The 15,653-nt window shown below is 36.9% G+C and overlaps 1 pseudogene; it reads right to left on the bottom strand.

Annotated features, from left to right (window-relative positions):
• The window catches only part of LOC149256675 (COBRA-like protein 3), a 54,397-nt pseudogene that overhangs the window by 13,261 nt on the left and 25,483 nt on the right, over positions 1–15,653 (bottom strand).

Raw genomic sequence — 15,653 nt, 5'->3', positions numbered from 1 at the left:
GACATTGGTACAGCCTGAAGCCCATTATGGAAGGGTAGGCCATTATGAAATCCCCACCCATAGTCCATGATTTATAAGCTCATTTAATTGATTTCTCTAATGACTTGTTGTACTGGAAAGCTAGGGGGCGTATTGGATCTTATGCAAGATTGCAAATGGTCACCATCTTGGGTTTTGTCTCCCTATATGGGGTCCTAATCCTCCATAGGGCTACATTGGCGCGTGTAGGGTGTGCGTTGAGAGACATGGGCCACCAAAATAGTAGATAACACTCCATGGATCCCCACATCCATTCAAATATTGTTCATGGTTCACTTATTGCATGAGGAAGATGCACCTGACCCATCATGCCGACCTGGTTCTAGATTTGCACCATACACTTGGAAGATGATCCAGGACTTGCATGATGATGTGGCATCACCTACACCATCATCCTAGCCCTTTCAGGTGATCTACAAGCATGTTTGATTTGTTTGGAGACCCATGAGGACACTTGTGTGCCCCCACATGTCATTTGGAGGACCACGGGTTCTTATAAGGGGCCAACCCCTTGTCCACAACTTTTGAGGGTCCTATTCTTCATAGTAGCACCCATGTAGCTGATTAAGCCTCTTAGAGGGCCCTATGACATGCATATATTATTATTTGATCTCTTGAGAGGCTTACTCTTTCATTTATGAGCTAGTTTGGTGGGCTTGTCACCAAAAGTTGAATTATTAGAACATTATTTTATTTTCGGGGCTTATGTAGGCCAAGGATGCTAACTCGAACTCATAAGTTGTGTATGAATACATATGAGATGAGTTCATTTTATCATCATCACTTTGGTTTGGATCTCTTCTCTCTCTTGAGAATTTCATACTTTTTCTAGAGGATGAATTAGAGTGTTATGGATCAATTTTGATGTGTGGATATTGGTGTATCTTCTCTTGGAGCTTCTCTCTTGTCAATTGTGAATGGTTGGAAATATTTTGTTACATGTAAGTACATCCTTCTAATTTTATTCTTGTTCTACTTTTTAATATACATTATACTGGGATTTTCATTGCTCTAGGCCTAATTACTACATGCATTTACTCATTAAAATTGTGGAATTTTGTCTCTATTCTAGATTTCTCTCAATGTATGGGCCATGAAACATGAAAAAAAATTCCTAGGGGTAATTCTATCAAATAATTTGACCTTGATAATCCATTCCCTTTGTGCATCGAAGTATAAATGTTGCAAAATTGCTTCTCCTTGACCTAGAAGGCTAGTGGTCTTGAGGCCTCCTTGACTAGGAACTAAGAAATCCTACTCATATTCATCATAGACTCCATTCTCCCAAATACTAAGGCATTTATATACCAAAGGATTTCACCAAAAATCAAAATATTTTTCCTTCTTCCAGGTCTAGCCAAGTTGGAGCACCTAGGGCATCAATTTCCCGACAAACTAGCACTCCAAAACGTTTGATCTCCTAGGGTCTCCTGTGCTATTATTTCCTCAAGATCTCCTCTAATTTTTAATCCATTCCGATGGTGGAGTTGGCAGAAAATCCAAGCTCTACCTCTCGGATCAAAATTTTCCTTAGCATCCCCAAGGCTAGTACCTCAAAGGGTCAAATCAACACCTTCAAGTCAAAATTCTTTCTTTGATCCTTTTCCACCTTGTCTAGGGTAAGAACATCATTAGTTTCCATACTTATTTCCCTATCCTAGACCGGGTCTTCTTGGTCCTGTGTGGTCTCATTTCTCTGAAAGGACAATCCTTCAAGAACCATCCGAGATACCAATGTCAATAAGGATTATATGGATTGGGAAACTCCTTCACAAGTCGTATTCCTTAAACCTAACCCTCGAATCCTCCCATCCTTCTCCTAGAATACATTGCACCTTGCTTAGAAAGAAAGCATATTCTATCATTCAACCTCTTCTGGAAGGGGATTATTTGGGTCATTCTATATCCACCTGTTGATTTATTCTTCATTTGTGACTCCATATATATCGAGTCTCCTCCCATCGGTGACTGTCTGTAAATAGTAGGGAGCCTTAACGGAGGTGACAATGGGCTAAGTCTTCATTTGTTTCCTTTGGTCTAGCATTTTCCCCTTTAGGGATCCCCCTTTAGGTCCCATGCTAGTATGAGTGATAACAATGCTATGCATGGATATTTTCACTAGACTTGTTTTATGGAAATTTTGAATAGACGTTGTTTTTTAGTGCCATTACTCCTAACCTATTATCAAGCATGGCGAGGAAGGGAAGGAGATTCTATAGTCTTACAAGATACTTCAAGTAAAAGTTATTCTAAGATGTTTTCATGGAACTATCTAACTTTGTAGCAAACTTCCCTTTATTATTGAAATCTAGTGACACATGTAGTTAGGGTTGTAATCAATCCACAATGTTAATGATTTTTTCAAGGCTCTCAATTGATTCAAAGCTGGAAAAAACTCTTGGAGACATCATTCTATGAAGGACACAATTTGGATATTATTAAATTATTTTCAAATTTGTAATTGGAAGGAAAACCATTTTATTACAAAATTAATTAACTAGTATTTGATTATTATTATTCATAGTAGGAAAAAATGTCAAACAAATAACCATAATTACCTATAAACATATTTGAAAAGCTACTTTTTCTCTTAACATTTAAAAATAAAATAACAATTTCAAAATAAATAAATAACTAAATATATATAACTCTCTTTTATTCCAACTTTAAAATACATTCGATGGAAAAACTCAAATTTTAATATAAATGAACCCAATTTTTATTTATTTATTTTTTTCATAAGAAAAAACATAGGGATTATATTATACCAGCCTAGATCCATCTATCTCCGAACCTATCATGTGCTGTGAGGGATTAAATCCCTCGAGGTGCAAACCTTCTTTTTGGAGTGTGGAATTTGAGGAATGGTTTGCACCTCGAGAGATTTGATCCTGCTCGGTGCATGATAGTTATGAAGTTAGATGGATCTAGGTTGGTTCTAGTTGAGGGAAACAATGACACATTTTAGATTATCATCATTATGTATATGTTTGAGATAAGGTTCATACTTCGAAATTTACATTATGTTTTTTTGGTTTGACATGACGATATCATTATTTCCTTTAATTTTGTTTTTGTTGCTTGCCTTGAATGGTTTTTATGTCTATGCTTGGATGCTTTGCATCATTCGTGTGTTTATGTGTTTGGAATTGTATGGTAATGTTTGTGAATTTTACGATTGTTGTGTTATATTTCTATATGTATATGTAATTGTTTGTTAGTAATTAGTTGGTGATGAAGAAGGGAGACAATCTTGTCAATAATTTGCAAGAGGATTGATATTGCACATATATTTAATTTGATTTTAGGTATCACAACTTTTGACAATTAATAATTCTTAATAGTGTCCCTCTAGGAATTACGAAATATATTTTAGGGTGTATTTTTAATAATTTATTGTGTTGTAACATATTTTGACACACTGAAAATTTTAAAATTTTCAGTGTGAAATTGCCATTCCTTCTGAGTTAAATACTGAGGCATATATAAATTTTATTCTTTTGGATGACTTATTTATATAATTTTAATTTTTAAATAAATTATTTTTAATAAAAATATATAAGTTTATATTTTTTATTAAAACAATTTATTTAAAACATTAATTTTATGTTTAAGTGAGCCAAGCCTTAGTTGCCCACCCCACCAAATCGCGTTCCATTTAATTACCGAGACCCACAGCTATCACCTCCGCCTTCGAAATCATGACCACACCACCATTTCCGCTCATTTGTTAAACACCCATCACCTCACCTCTCATCCCGCACACCCTTCCATCATCTGATGGCCCACGATCCTTTTCGGCCCTCATTCGTCGACCGAACTTTATCAGTGGAGGGGGGGGGGGGGGGGGGGGGTGCCCAAAATAGGTAGTTTCCAAAACCGCGGTCATAAACAACCTTTTCCACATTTTAGTGTTTCGGGACTTCAAATCCCAAAACCATTTATTCCTTGGACTTACTCCTGAACGCGGTTTACATGTATTCCATTACCGCTACTCCTATGTCATCGTCCACCTCCTCTCTCCTATCTATTACGTTCATTCCACTTCATTTGCCACATCATCCATATGTTGCCCTTCATCAAATAAAACTTCACCATGTGAGTTGCCCGTTGCACCACAATGCTCTCGTTCCATTGCTTGTCTCATGGTCATTGAAACTATGTTTCTCCTATACACCTCATTGATTTAAAACATGGTTTCCGAACCCACGAGAATGTATATTCAGAAACTGAAAGAGGTTTTTTCTGCCAATATCCTTATTAACAAAAAATTCTCCCAGTTTTGTAACAACTCTTGTGGTTTGGGAGATTTTAAAGAAACTTTGAAGACATATGTTCCCTGATTTTTCCTGTTTAGTCATATTTGTGCAGAACAGATTGTGGCCAATAAAAGATGACACTTGAGAAACTGAAGGAGGTTTATGTTCCTAAGATGCTAAGGTAAAATAATCTACCTCATATTTTACACAACTATTACATAATCATAGATACAAGTACATCTTCACAGCCTATTTTTTGGATTGTGTAAATTCCTTTTTAGACATTGTTTTGCAGAAAGTATTGTGAACAACTGTAGCTGCATTTTGGGAACTGAGCGAGGTATATCTCAATGACATATTCATATACAGTAACCTCTCAACTTTTGTAGGACTATCTCGGATTGAGATATACAAAGGCATTACTGGACCCTATTCTGCAGGATTCCAGGAGGAAAAATGCTCATAGACAGTTAGTGACTTGGAGGCCACCTCATCAAATATGAGTTGTAAACAAATTTGAATTTCTCTTCTTAGCAACAAAAATCTTCAAGGATAGTACTAGAACTCTTCAAATAGTTTTAGTTACCTTTATTTGTGTTCTATTTTTGTAATACAATTTTTAGATATTTGTAGTAGCCCTTGATATTTTTATCAAGATATTTTGTAATAAACTGTATAAATACTTCATCAATTGAAAAAATAAGTGTGGGCATTTGATGCCAAAACTCTTAACTCTGTAATAAAGCTTCTGTTGTAGTTTTTCTAATTAAATCCTTACAACTCTAGTTTTGACATAATTTTGTGCTTCGAGTATGTTATTCCAGTTTTTCATATCTTATTTCTACACATGATAAAAGTGTTTATAGGAAGGTCTGCAAAATCATTATCTTTAGAAAGAGATTCATTTATTGGACTGTTTGTTCATCATAACTCCTATTTAACTAGTTTTTGTTTTGTGCTTTCTGACAACCATTAAAATAGATTAGCTTATTAGGATATTTGTCTGAAATAGCTCCTCTTAGAATTGGTTTCAGTTTGGCCATTCTGTTTCCCTTTAAATATGTTTTGTTGGGTTGTAGAAATCTTCTACACGCATCCAAATCGTCCTAGTGGTCAAGTAATCAGTTTGGCTACTCAATTATTAGGAATCTCCTTACATTCTTCTGCCAAATTCTTATACAAATCAAATCGTTCTGTTAAGCTGGAAGCTGATACTTTCAAAAGGAACCCTGTGAGAGAGCCTTTAAATCGTGAGTAGGGATTATCATTGATCGCCAACCACCCCCAATTAAAACAATAAATCTGGCCATTGTGCTTCAAAGGCTATTGTTCAGTAACATGTGAACAACGTTAAATAAAGCCTCGTAACAACTAAGGGAGCCCCCTATGGTTCAAGGGCCAGCTTGAACCTAAAGGCTAGTTGAGTTGGTTTCCTGGTGTAGTTTTTGCAGCCAAGGATTTCCTACGGGAAACATGTACAACATTTGGTGCCGTTGCCAGGGAGCGAAGTAACACAGATATTTCTCTGGGAACAATAAAGTTTAGATCTATTTCTTGCTGGTGAACAAGGAATAGGCATTTGTATTGGTTGCATTATTTTCACCTCACAACTCCACTTTGTCGGATGGCAATTCCACTGGATTACTGATCCCACTCTTGTTTTGAAATTTCAGCTGCCTTTACTGCTATGCAAGGTTCATTGACACTTGCAATGAGCAGTATATGTATCTCCCTCTCAGCCTTGATCAGAAATCTAAAATTTCTACAAAGGATGTAGCTTCTAAACGATACATGTGAGTATAGGTTTTCCATTGGAGTTTATGTTCATATTGCATATGTTCTTTAGATTTTCAGGTGCTCACAACATGGTTTGTTGATAAATCCACTCTGCACTTGGTTACATTGGAAAGCAGATTACACCTAACAGTGTAAAGTTTTTCAGTTCAGTTAGATATAGGTGTGGGATTGATTAGCTACTTTTAGATTCAGTATGTAGTAGATCTACAATTGTTTCAGTTATATTTCAAGATTGCAGCATTAAGTTTGGTTTGGTTGAGTGCAATGACTTCCAAGGGATTAATTGATTAACTCCATAGCCCATGAATTAGGCACTCTTTCACTTATTTTCACTTACACTGTCAGTAGTTTCACTTCAACAGTTTTCAATATATACTTTTCAGTTTTCAATATGAAAGAGTATCCGAGTTAGTGCTGGTATATGGTTTCATTTTGCAGTTGCAGGTTGTAGTATGCACTAGCAGGCTATTCAAATGACAGGGTTAATCCAGGAGAGTTGATTATGGCAGATGATGGTTGATGATCAGGTTTACAGTATGACTCCATGCCCAACGCTAAAGGCATCTGATCTGCTTGTTCTCTACATCCCATAGGGGGGAGTAGTACCCATTGGAGCCGATGTTGTAACATATTTTGACACACTGAAAATTTTAAAATTTTCAGTGTGAAATTGCCATTCCTTCTGAGTTAAATACTGAGGCATATATAAATTTTATGCTTTCAGATGACTTATTTATATAATTTTAATTTTTAAATAAGTTATTTTTAATAAAAATATATACGTTTATATAAGTTTATATTTTTTATTAAAATTTTTTTATTTAAAACATTAATTTTATGTTTAAGTGGGCCAAACCTTAGTTGTTTACCCCACCAAATCCCGTTCCATTTAATTACCGGGACCCACAGCTGTCACCTCCGCCTTCGAAATAATGACCCCACCACCATTTCGCTCATGTGTTAAACACCCATCACCTCACCTCTCATCCCACACACCCTTCCATCATCTGACAACCCATAGCCCTTTTGTTATGAAACCAACTCAAGAGAAGATATAAAAGATAGATCAACGCCTTAGAATTCAGCCTCTTCGAGGGGGAAACCTCCTTTACATTACATAAATGAACAATTCTTGGATGATACAAATGAAAAGACCTCCTTTCTATATATAGGAGTCTAAGGGGTCATAACATAATCAGAGTTGACATAACAATAATAATGTAAGGGCACAATAATAACAATAGTTGGCTTATATGGGGCACAATAGTAACAATATGTGCACTACATGGGTACATCAATATAATAAGTGGTTTGTACTAATAACAATAAGGGGTTACACTAGTAGTATAGGGGCCTAACATGCCCCTATCCTTCAAAAAGCATTGTCCTCAACGCTTGAGTAGTTCTTGATGCTTCTGTACAAAATTCTTGTCCTCCCATGTGGAATCTTCAGCGGGTAAGTTCTTCCACTTGATGAGATACTCTAAAATTGATCAATTTCGTAGCTATCGGTTCTTGTTTCTATGACTGCTCCAGGTTCCAATATGATTTTTCCTTCCTCTTCAATTTCTAGCAATATTGTTTGAATTGGGATCTTTTGCAACTTTTGAATAAGTGGCCATACTTCTTCGTCCTTCTTCCATTCATCCCTTGCTTCGTTTATCCAATCTGGTTGGATGATAGAAATAGTACAAAACAATGCTTCCACGTCCTCATCCTTGAAGAGCCTTCCCATTTGGTAAGGTTGCCATTTTTTAAGTGCATGTAGTATTGCCAACATTTCCTTCTCATAAATAACTTGCTTGAGATGTCGCAATAAAAATACCCAATCACTTGTTGATGCTCGATGTGATCTTTCACTGCTTGAACCTTTTTCTTCTTGATATGTCCTTCTATCTCTAGAGTTTGAGGAGTGGCAATTTCTTCCAATCCTTTACAAGATATGGTCGGATCCATTTCTTGATGCTCGATGTGATCTTTCACTTATTTAACATTTTTCTTCTTGACATGTCCTTCTATCTTGATAGTTTGAGGAGTGGTAATTTCGACCAATGAATTACAAGATATGGTTGGATTTATTTCTTCTTTCTCGATGCGATCTTTCACTTCTTGCACCTTTTTCTTCTTGATATGTCCTTCTATCTTGAGAGTTTGAGGAGTGGTAATTCTTGTCAATGCTTTACAAGATATGGTCTGATTCATTTCTTCTTTCTCTGGGGTGGGGTCCTGGAGTATATCCTCTTCTTTTGATGTTTCTTGATCCTTTTCTTCCTCCTCTTCATATTCTATGTAAAATAATTTCTTCTCAGCACACTTATGACCTTTAGTGCATTTGCTATCACAATTGTAACAAAGTCCTTTTTCTCTTTTTTCTTCCAATTGTTGTGGTGTAACCCTTGTATGTTGTGGAAGGCTAGGAGAAACAAAACTTCCATCTTTATAATTGTGAGGGGTATGCTTCCTGGTTTCCATGTCACAAAGCCCTTTTACTCTTTCCAATTGTTGTGGTGTTTCTCTAAAGAAGGTGTTGCTCTTTGTATCCTCATAATGTGTTATCATTTCCTCCATGAAAATTGACCACGTAACAAGTTGTTTACCAGAACAAAGCCCTTCGTACCATAAAAATTGATCCGGTTCTAAATACGAAGATGCAATACATACCTCTTGTAACAGTGGTACACCATGTAGATCAAAATATCGCTCCATCTGAAGTATCCAATTTACCGGATCCTTGCCATCAAAATTAGTCATCTTGCTTTTTCTTGATTTTAGGAGCTTGATCCTGAAACGACTGTAACTCTGTACTTTCGGATCTTTAATTTCTAAAATTTCAGCCTCTAGTAGCCCTCTGTGTCATCTTTCTAATGCCACTAGTATGATCCAAATTGGATTCTCTAAGAAAGAGTTATGCACAATCTCCCAAGATGACCTGATTATAGACCTTTCGAGAAGAGTGAACTTGTATGAAGTGTCACGTGTCACTATTTCGACCTTTGGATCTGAAAAAGATATACAAGAAACTACAGTCTATTCTCTTTCTATACCTTCTTATGAAATTTCAATCCGATGCTCAGAGAGAAAGTTATGACGATTCTCCCCAGGTCACCTATTTGGAATGTAATTCAGGAGTCTGCAAAAAGACCAACTTCCTTAGATCATATCTCCGCAAATATAGCGCGAAAAGCTTTGAAATTCGGATCCATGATTCAGCACGATTTCTTCTCAAATCGGTTTTTTTTTTAGCTTCTGAAACGTCACAGAAAAAAAGTTATAGCGAAAATGCCACGATGACCTGTTTGGAGCAGCGAAACCCTAGAATCCAAAGCTCTCATACCAAATGTTATGAAACCAGCTCAAGAAAAGATAGATCAACGCCTTAGAATTCAGCCTCTTCGAGGGGGAAACCTCCTTTACATCACATAAATGAACAATTCTTGGATGATACAAATGAAAAGACCTCCTTTCTATATATAGGAATCTAAGGGGTCATAACATAATGAGAGCCGACATAACAATAATAATGTAAGGGCACAATAATAACAATAGTGGGCTTCTATGGGGCACAATAGTAACAATATGGGAACTACATGGGTACATCAATATAATAAGTGGGTTGTACTAATAACAATAAGGGGTTACACTAGTAGTATAGGGGCCTAACACCTTTTTGGCCCTCATTCGCCGTCCGAACATTATCAGCCGGGGGGGGGGGAGAGCGAAATAGGAAGTTTCCCAAACCACTATCATAAACAACCTTTTCCACATTTTATTGTTTTAGGACTTAAAATCCCGAATCCATTTACCTCCTTGACTTACTCCCGAACGCGGTTTACATCTATTCCATTACCATCGATCCTACATCATCATCCACCTTTGCTCTCCTATTCGTTGTGTTCATTCCACTTCATCCACCACATCATCCATCTGCTTTCCTTCATCCAATAAAACTTCACCATGTCAATTGCCCGTTGCGTCACAACGCTCCTGTTCCATTGCCTATCTCATGGTCATTGAAACTATGTTTTTCCTATACACATCATTGATTTAAAACATGGCTTCCGAACCCATGAGAATGTATTTTCCTAAACTGAAAGCGGTTGTTTCTTCCAATATCATTATTAACAACAAATTCTCCCAGTTTTGTAACAACCCTTATGGTTTGGGAGATATTAAAGAAACTTTGAAGGCACATGTTCCCAGATTTTTCTTGTTTAGTCATATTTTTACAGAACATATTGTGGCCAATAAAAGATGATTCTTGTGAAACCGAAGAATTTTTATGTTTCTAAGATGCTAAAGTCAAATAACCTACTTCATATTTTACACAGCTATTACATAATTAGAGATACAAGTACATCTTTACAACCTATTTTTCGGATTGTGTAAATTCATTTTTAGACATCTTTTCGCATAATGTATTGTGAACAGTGGGAGCCAAATTTGGGGAAACGGGGCGAGGTTTATCTCAATAACATATTCGTCTATAATAACCTCTTTCAAGTTTTACATAAATATCTCGGATTGAGATATACAAAGGCATGATTGGACCCTATTCTGCAGGATTTGCTTAAATACAGTTAGTGACTTGGAGGCCACCTCATCAAATATGAGTTGTAAACAAATTTGAATTGCTCTTCTTAGCAACATAAATCCTCAAGGATAGTACCAGAACTCTTCAAATAGTTTTAGTTACCTTTATTTGTGTTCTATTTTTGTAATACAGTTTTTAGATATTTGTAGTAGCCCTTGATATTTTTATCAAAATATTTTGTAATAAACTGTATAAATACTTCATCAATTGAAGTAATACATGTGGGCTTTTGATGCCAAAAATATTAACTTTGTAATAAATATTCTGTTGTAGTTTTTCTAATGCAAGCCTTATGGCTCTAGTTTTGACGGAATTTTGTGCTTTCGAGAATGTTATTCTAGTTTTTCATATCTTATTTCTACACATGATAAAAGTGTTTATAGGAAGGTCGACAAAATCATTATCTTTAGAAAGATATTTTTTTATTGGACTATTTGTTCATTATAACTCGTCTTTAATTGGTTTTTGTTTTCTGCTCTCTGACAAACATTAAAAGAGATTAGCTTATTAGGCTATTTGTCTGAAATAGCTCCTCTTAGAATTGGTTTGAGTCTGGCCATTCTGTTTCCCTTTAAATCTATTTTGTTGGGCTGTAGAAATATTCTACAAGCATCCTAATCTTCCTAGTGGTCAAGTAATTAGTCTAGCTACTCAATTATTAGGAATCTCCTTACATTCTTTTGCTAAATTCTTATACAAATCAAATCGTTTTGTCAGGCTCGAAGCTGACACTTTCAAAAGGAAGCCGATGAGAGAGCCTTTAAATCATGAGTAGGGATTATCATTGATCGCCAACCACCCCCAATTAAAACCATAAATCTGGCCATTGTGCTTCAAATGTTATTGTTTAGTAACAAGTGAACAACGTTAAAGAAATCCTCGTAACAACTGAGGGAGCCCCCTCTGGTTCAAGGGCTAGCTTGAACCTAAAGGTTGGTTGAGTCGGTTTCTTGGCGTAGTTTTTGCAGCCAAGCACTGCCTATGGGAAGCACATACAACATATTGCATCACGATTACTCTTGAAATCGTTTGTTTCATTGCTAATGTTTGAAATAATGTATTTCGTTCAAAATATTTTGATGATTTTTTTTTTAATATATAGTTTTCTTTGCAAAAGTTAAGAAATAATGTAATTTTGATTTTTTTTAATGAGAGGTCTGAGTTACAAAATATTTGCATTATTTGTTAGTTTTTATATCTTTTAATATTGATTATATGAAAATGACATTTGAGATTGTAAACCATTCAATTCTTTAACTCGAAGTATTGTAGTAAACATCATACCTTGTCTCTCTTACTCTCCAATATTAATAGGTTCATTGAGGTTGAATATGCAGTCCTCTTACGTTCATTTGACTTGTATTTTTGACATGTAGTGTTTATGTTTGGACCGTGTTAAATGTGTTTACAGTTAATCGTAGGAAATAATAATTTGTACAAAACAAAATTTTCATTCCAAACACTAGACTCACGACTAGTCTGTATAAGAAGAACATGAAGAGCAAGGTAGAAAATAAGAAATTTCTTGACACAGACTTCAAAATTGGTAACAAATTACTATTAAATCTCGTCTTCTGGTTCTTTCTCCTCCTTTCGATAATCTTCATCATCAATGGTGTCAATGTCCAAGTAGTTGTCAATCGGTATGCAGGTGGGCTTACACCATATTCTCCAATCTAGGGCTTGGTAGGCCCACGAGTAGTAATCCATGGTTCCACAGACACAGCAATGCAAAAACTCATGCTTTTCTCACATCATGCCTCTTGTAGCTGACATACCAGTAAAGGCGCAGTGTGGCACACTAAGGTCACACTTTGAACCACTCCACCATGAACTTGGATTTCATATGTGATTCCAACAATGGGACGTTGCTTCTAAAGTTGCTGAAGAGTGGGAATACTCAAAGAGACGAGGATGAAAATGCAGGATTCTAGGTGATTGTGGTTATGAAAATTTTCACCGATGTCAGTAGTAAGGCTTGAAGATTCTGTTGCGATTTCGAGTATTCAGGTGGGTAAATGGAAGCTAGTTCTCGGGTGTTTTCCTAAACAAAGTACTGGTGACCTTCTGCAATGTTCTTGGAAATGTTGTAGCCACCCTGTAGGAAATGGTCGAGCTCTCATAGGGTGTTTATGTGGCCAAGAAAGGTCACCCGAACGAATGCGGTCCAATTTAAAAGATTACAATAGTCTTGTCTAACTTCCTTAGTAATCTAAAAATGAGATCTTAGATTAATATTAAGGTATTATAGACTCATGTGCAGGAATGCCTATATTACTTAGTGCAATGGGTACAAAAGATTGAGAATAATATAGACAATGAGAAGTTAGAGAAACATAATAGACAAACAAACATCAACACAACAAATAATCATGGAGTTCACCCAAAAATCTTGGGCTATGTCTCCTGGTCCAACTTTTAGTGGTGACCTCTCTATTATGTCTTCAAGAGCAGAGTTTTTACAAGTGTGAGCTCAAATCGAGTCTCAACACAACAGGAATAAACAACAGGGTTTTACTTGAATCCCTCAAGTCTTTTTGAGTACAGAGACTCTCCCTCTCACTCTCTGTCTTCTGTTTTCTCTCTGTCTTAGCACTACCTGCCCTCTCGCTGCCACTGATTGGCTTTTAAGCCTATCGGCACTTGTCTGTTCGTCTCCCATTTCGGGCTCTCTAGCTTCCAACCTCTTTCCATTCAAATCCCCTATAAGCATTAAACAATCATTGTGAAATGCCTTCAGGTATGGTGGCCACCTGTTTTTAAATGGAAAGGACCATTGGAGTAGTTGAAATCCCCGGGAACATGTTTCTTTCTTTACACAGAGAAATACACTAAAAACACTGAAAAACCCACAAAACGCTTTCTATCGGACTTCACAAATCATTAAATCCACACTATAATCCTTTCGGATCTGCCTTTGGTCACTATCGCAAGCCCACCATTGATCTGGGTGATCTCTGATCCAACGGTTGATATTCATTTTGGGTGGCTTATGCGTACGAGGATTACCCACTCGAAAAGGAAGTTTTCTCTCTCCGGCGCTAAGCCACGTGTCGGCTCGTGTATGGGATTGGGTGGAGCCCATCCAATACCACTTACCGCCTAAGGCACGCTAAAAATCCCGCTCATTACGGAACTCAAGTAATATAAGGCTGCATGTATAAACCTTTCGGGTCTGTTTTATCGCTCCGGGCGTATGTTCTTTGTATTTTGTTTATTTAACGAACCAAGATACATAGAAAAACCTTTTTACCAGAACACAAAATATATTAAATTGCATCCATAAAACCCTTTGTGTCTGGCTATCGCAAGTCACATATTGTATCAACCCCACTCCTTTGTATCGCTACGATGCGATATTGCGATGCAATATATCGCAATCGCATATCGCCTAGCCTTCGGGCCACGGGTTAAGTCCTTCTATGTGCGTATCAGAGATGCGATATTGCGAGTAGATCTGGATCGTTGATCTGTGCACATGATCAATGGCCCTCGTTTAATTGTGCTGATCGCTATCGCGATTTCCGTAAGGACGCCTCCGATGGACTTCGCTTGCCACCTCCGATTGTGATATGCCGATTAGATCTGGACTGTTGATGCGTCTGATTTGATGGCTCCTGTGCAATTTTGCTTTAGCCTCCACTTAACTCAGTTTTCACCATTTCTTCATGTTTTTCCCCTGCGATAGTGCTTTCCGCGATTTGCTAATGTTTTTCCCTTGTGATAGTGTTTAAGTATATGAGGACTTAGAGGGTTTTAGGATCCATTTTGGATCACGCCTTCCCACTGAAAAGCTTTTGGACCACCAAAAGTTGGTTTTTAGACATCGATCAAGTGAGGATACAACTTCTTCACTTGCCCAATTTCTATCCATCGTGCACTCTTGGTTTTGAACCTTTGAGTCTAATCCTCAGGTACTCAACATCCCCTCTGTGCGTAGTTCTCACCTTCCTATCCAGATCTATGTCTTCCTGCAACTCATTGAGATATTTAGGCAACAAATCATCAATAGAAGGCAACTGACTTTGCTCTCTGGGATCTTCAATCAATGAAGGTTCATACAGTCTCAAGTTTTCTTCATTAACGACTGAATAGATATGCATATAAGCTGGAAAATCAAGGCTAAAAGCATTTTCACCAATTTTCTCAAGTATCTTGAAAGGCACATACCTTATTGGATTCAACTTCTTACCTTCACCTTGCATTCTTTCTTTGCTGATGTACAACCAGACTTGATCACCAATTTGGAAACTATTCTCAATTCAATGCATTTCATGCCTTGCCTTGTACTTGGCCTAGCTTCTTTCCAGTTGTTCCTGCACTGCTTGGTGAATTTCTTGGATCTGTTCAATGAACTTGGTTGCTTTGTCCACATCACTATGTCCATCAACTATTATGTCTTTACCAAAGACAAAATCCAAGGGAGACTTTGGTATAAAACCAAAACAAGTCTCAAAAGGATATCTCTGAGTAGAAGAGTGCTTGGCACGGTTGTAAGCATGTTGCACATAACACAAATGCTCATCCCAAAGCTTGGGATGCTTACTGCAATAGCCTCTGAGCAACTGGATCACTGTCATATTGACCACATTTGTTTGACCATCTGTTTGTGGATGAAATGCTGTGCTCTTCTTCAATTTGGTGTCCATCAACTCCCAGAGACTTGACCAAAACTTCCCAACAAATCGGGAATCTCGATAAGATATAATAGAAGTGGGTAACCAAAAATGAACGCATACATGCTGAAAGAACAACTTTGATGTTTGTTCAGCTGTAACCTGCTTCTTACAAGGTATCAAAATACACATTTTGTTGAACCTATCCACAACAACATACAAATAATCATGACCTTTTCTAGATTTTGGCAATCCCCCAACAAAGTCCATGGAAATGCTTTCCCAAGGATGAGAATGAACTGGAAATGGAGTGTACAAGCCTATTTTTCTATTACTGGGCTTGCTTTTAGC

Source organism: Pinus tabuliformis, chromosome 7 (genome assembly GCF_031772625.1).
Source record: "Pinus tabuliformis cultivar Carrire ecotype Pingquan chromosome 7, CPIR1, whole genome shotgun sequence".
NCBI classification, from domain to species: Eukaryota; Viridiplantae; Streptophyta; class Pinopsida; order Pinales; family Pinaceae; genus Pinus; species Pinus tabuliformis.
This window is presented reverse-complemented; position numbering and strand designations above follow the sequence as displayed.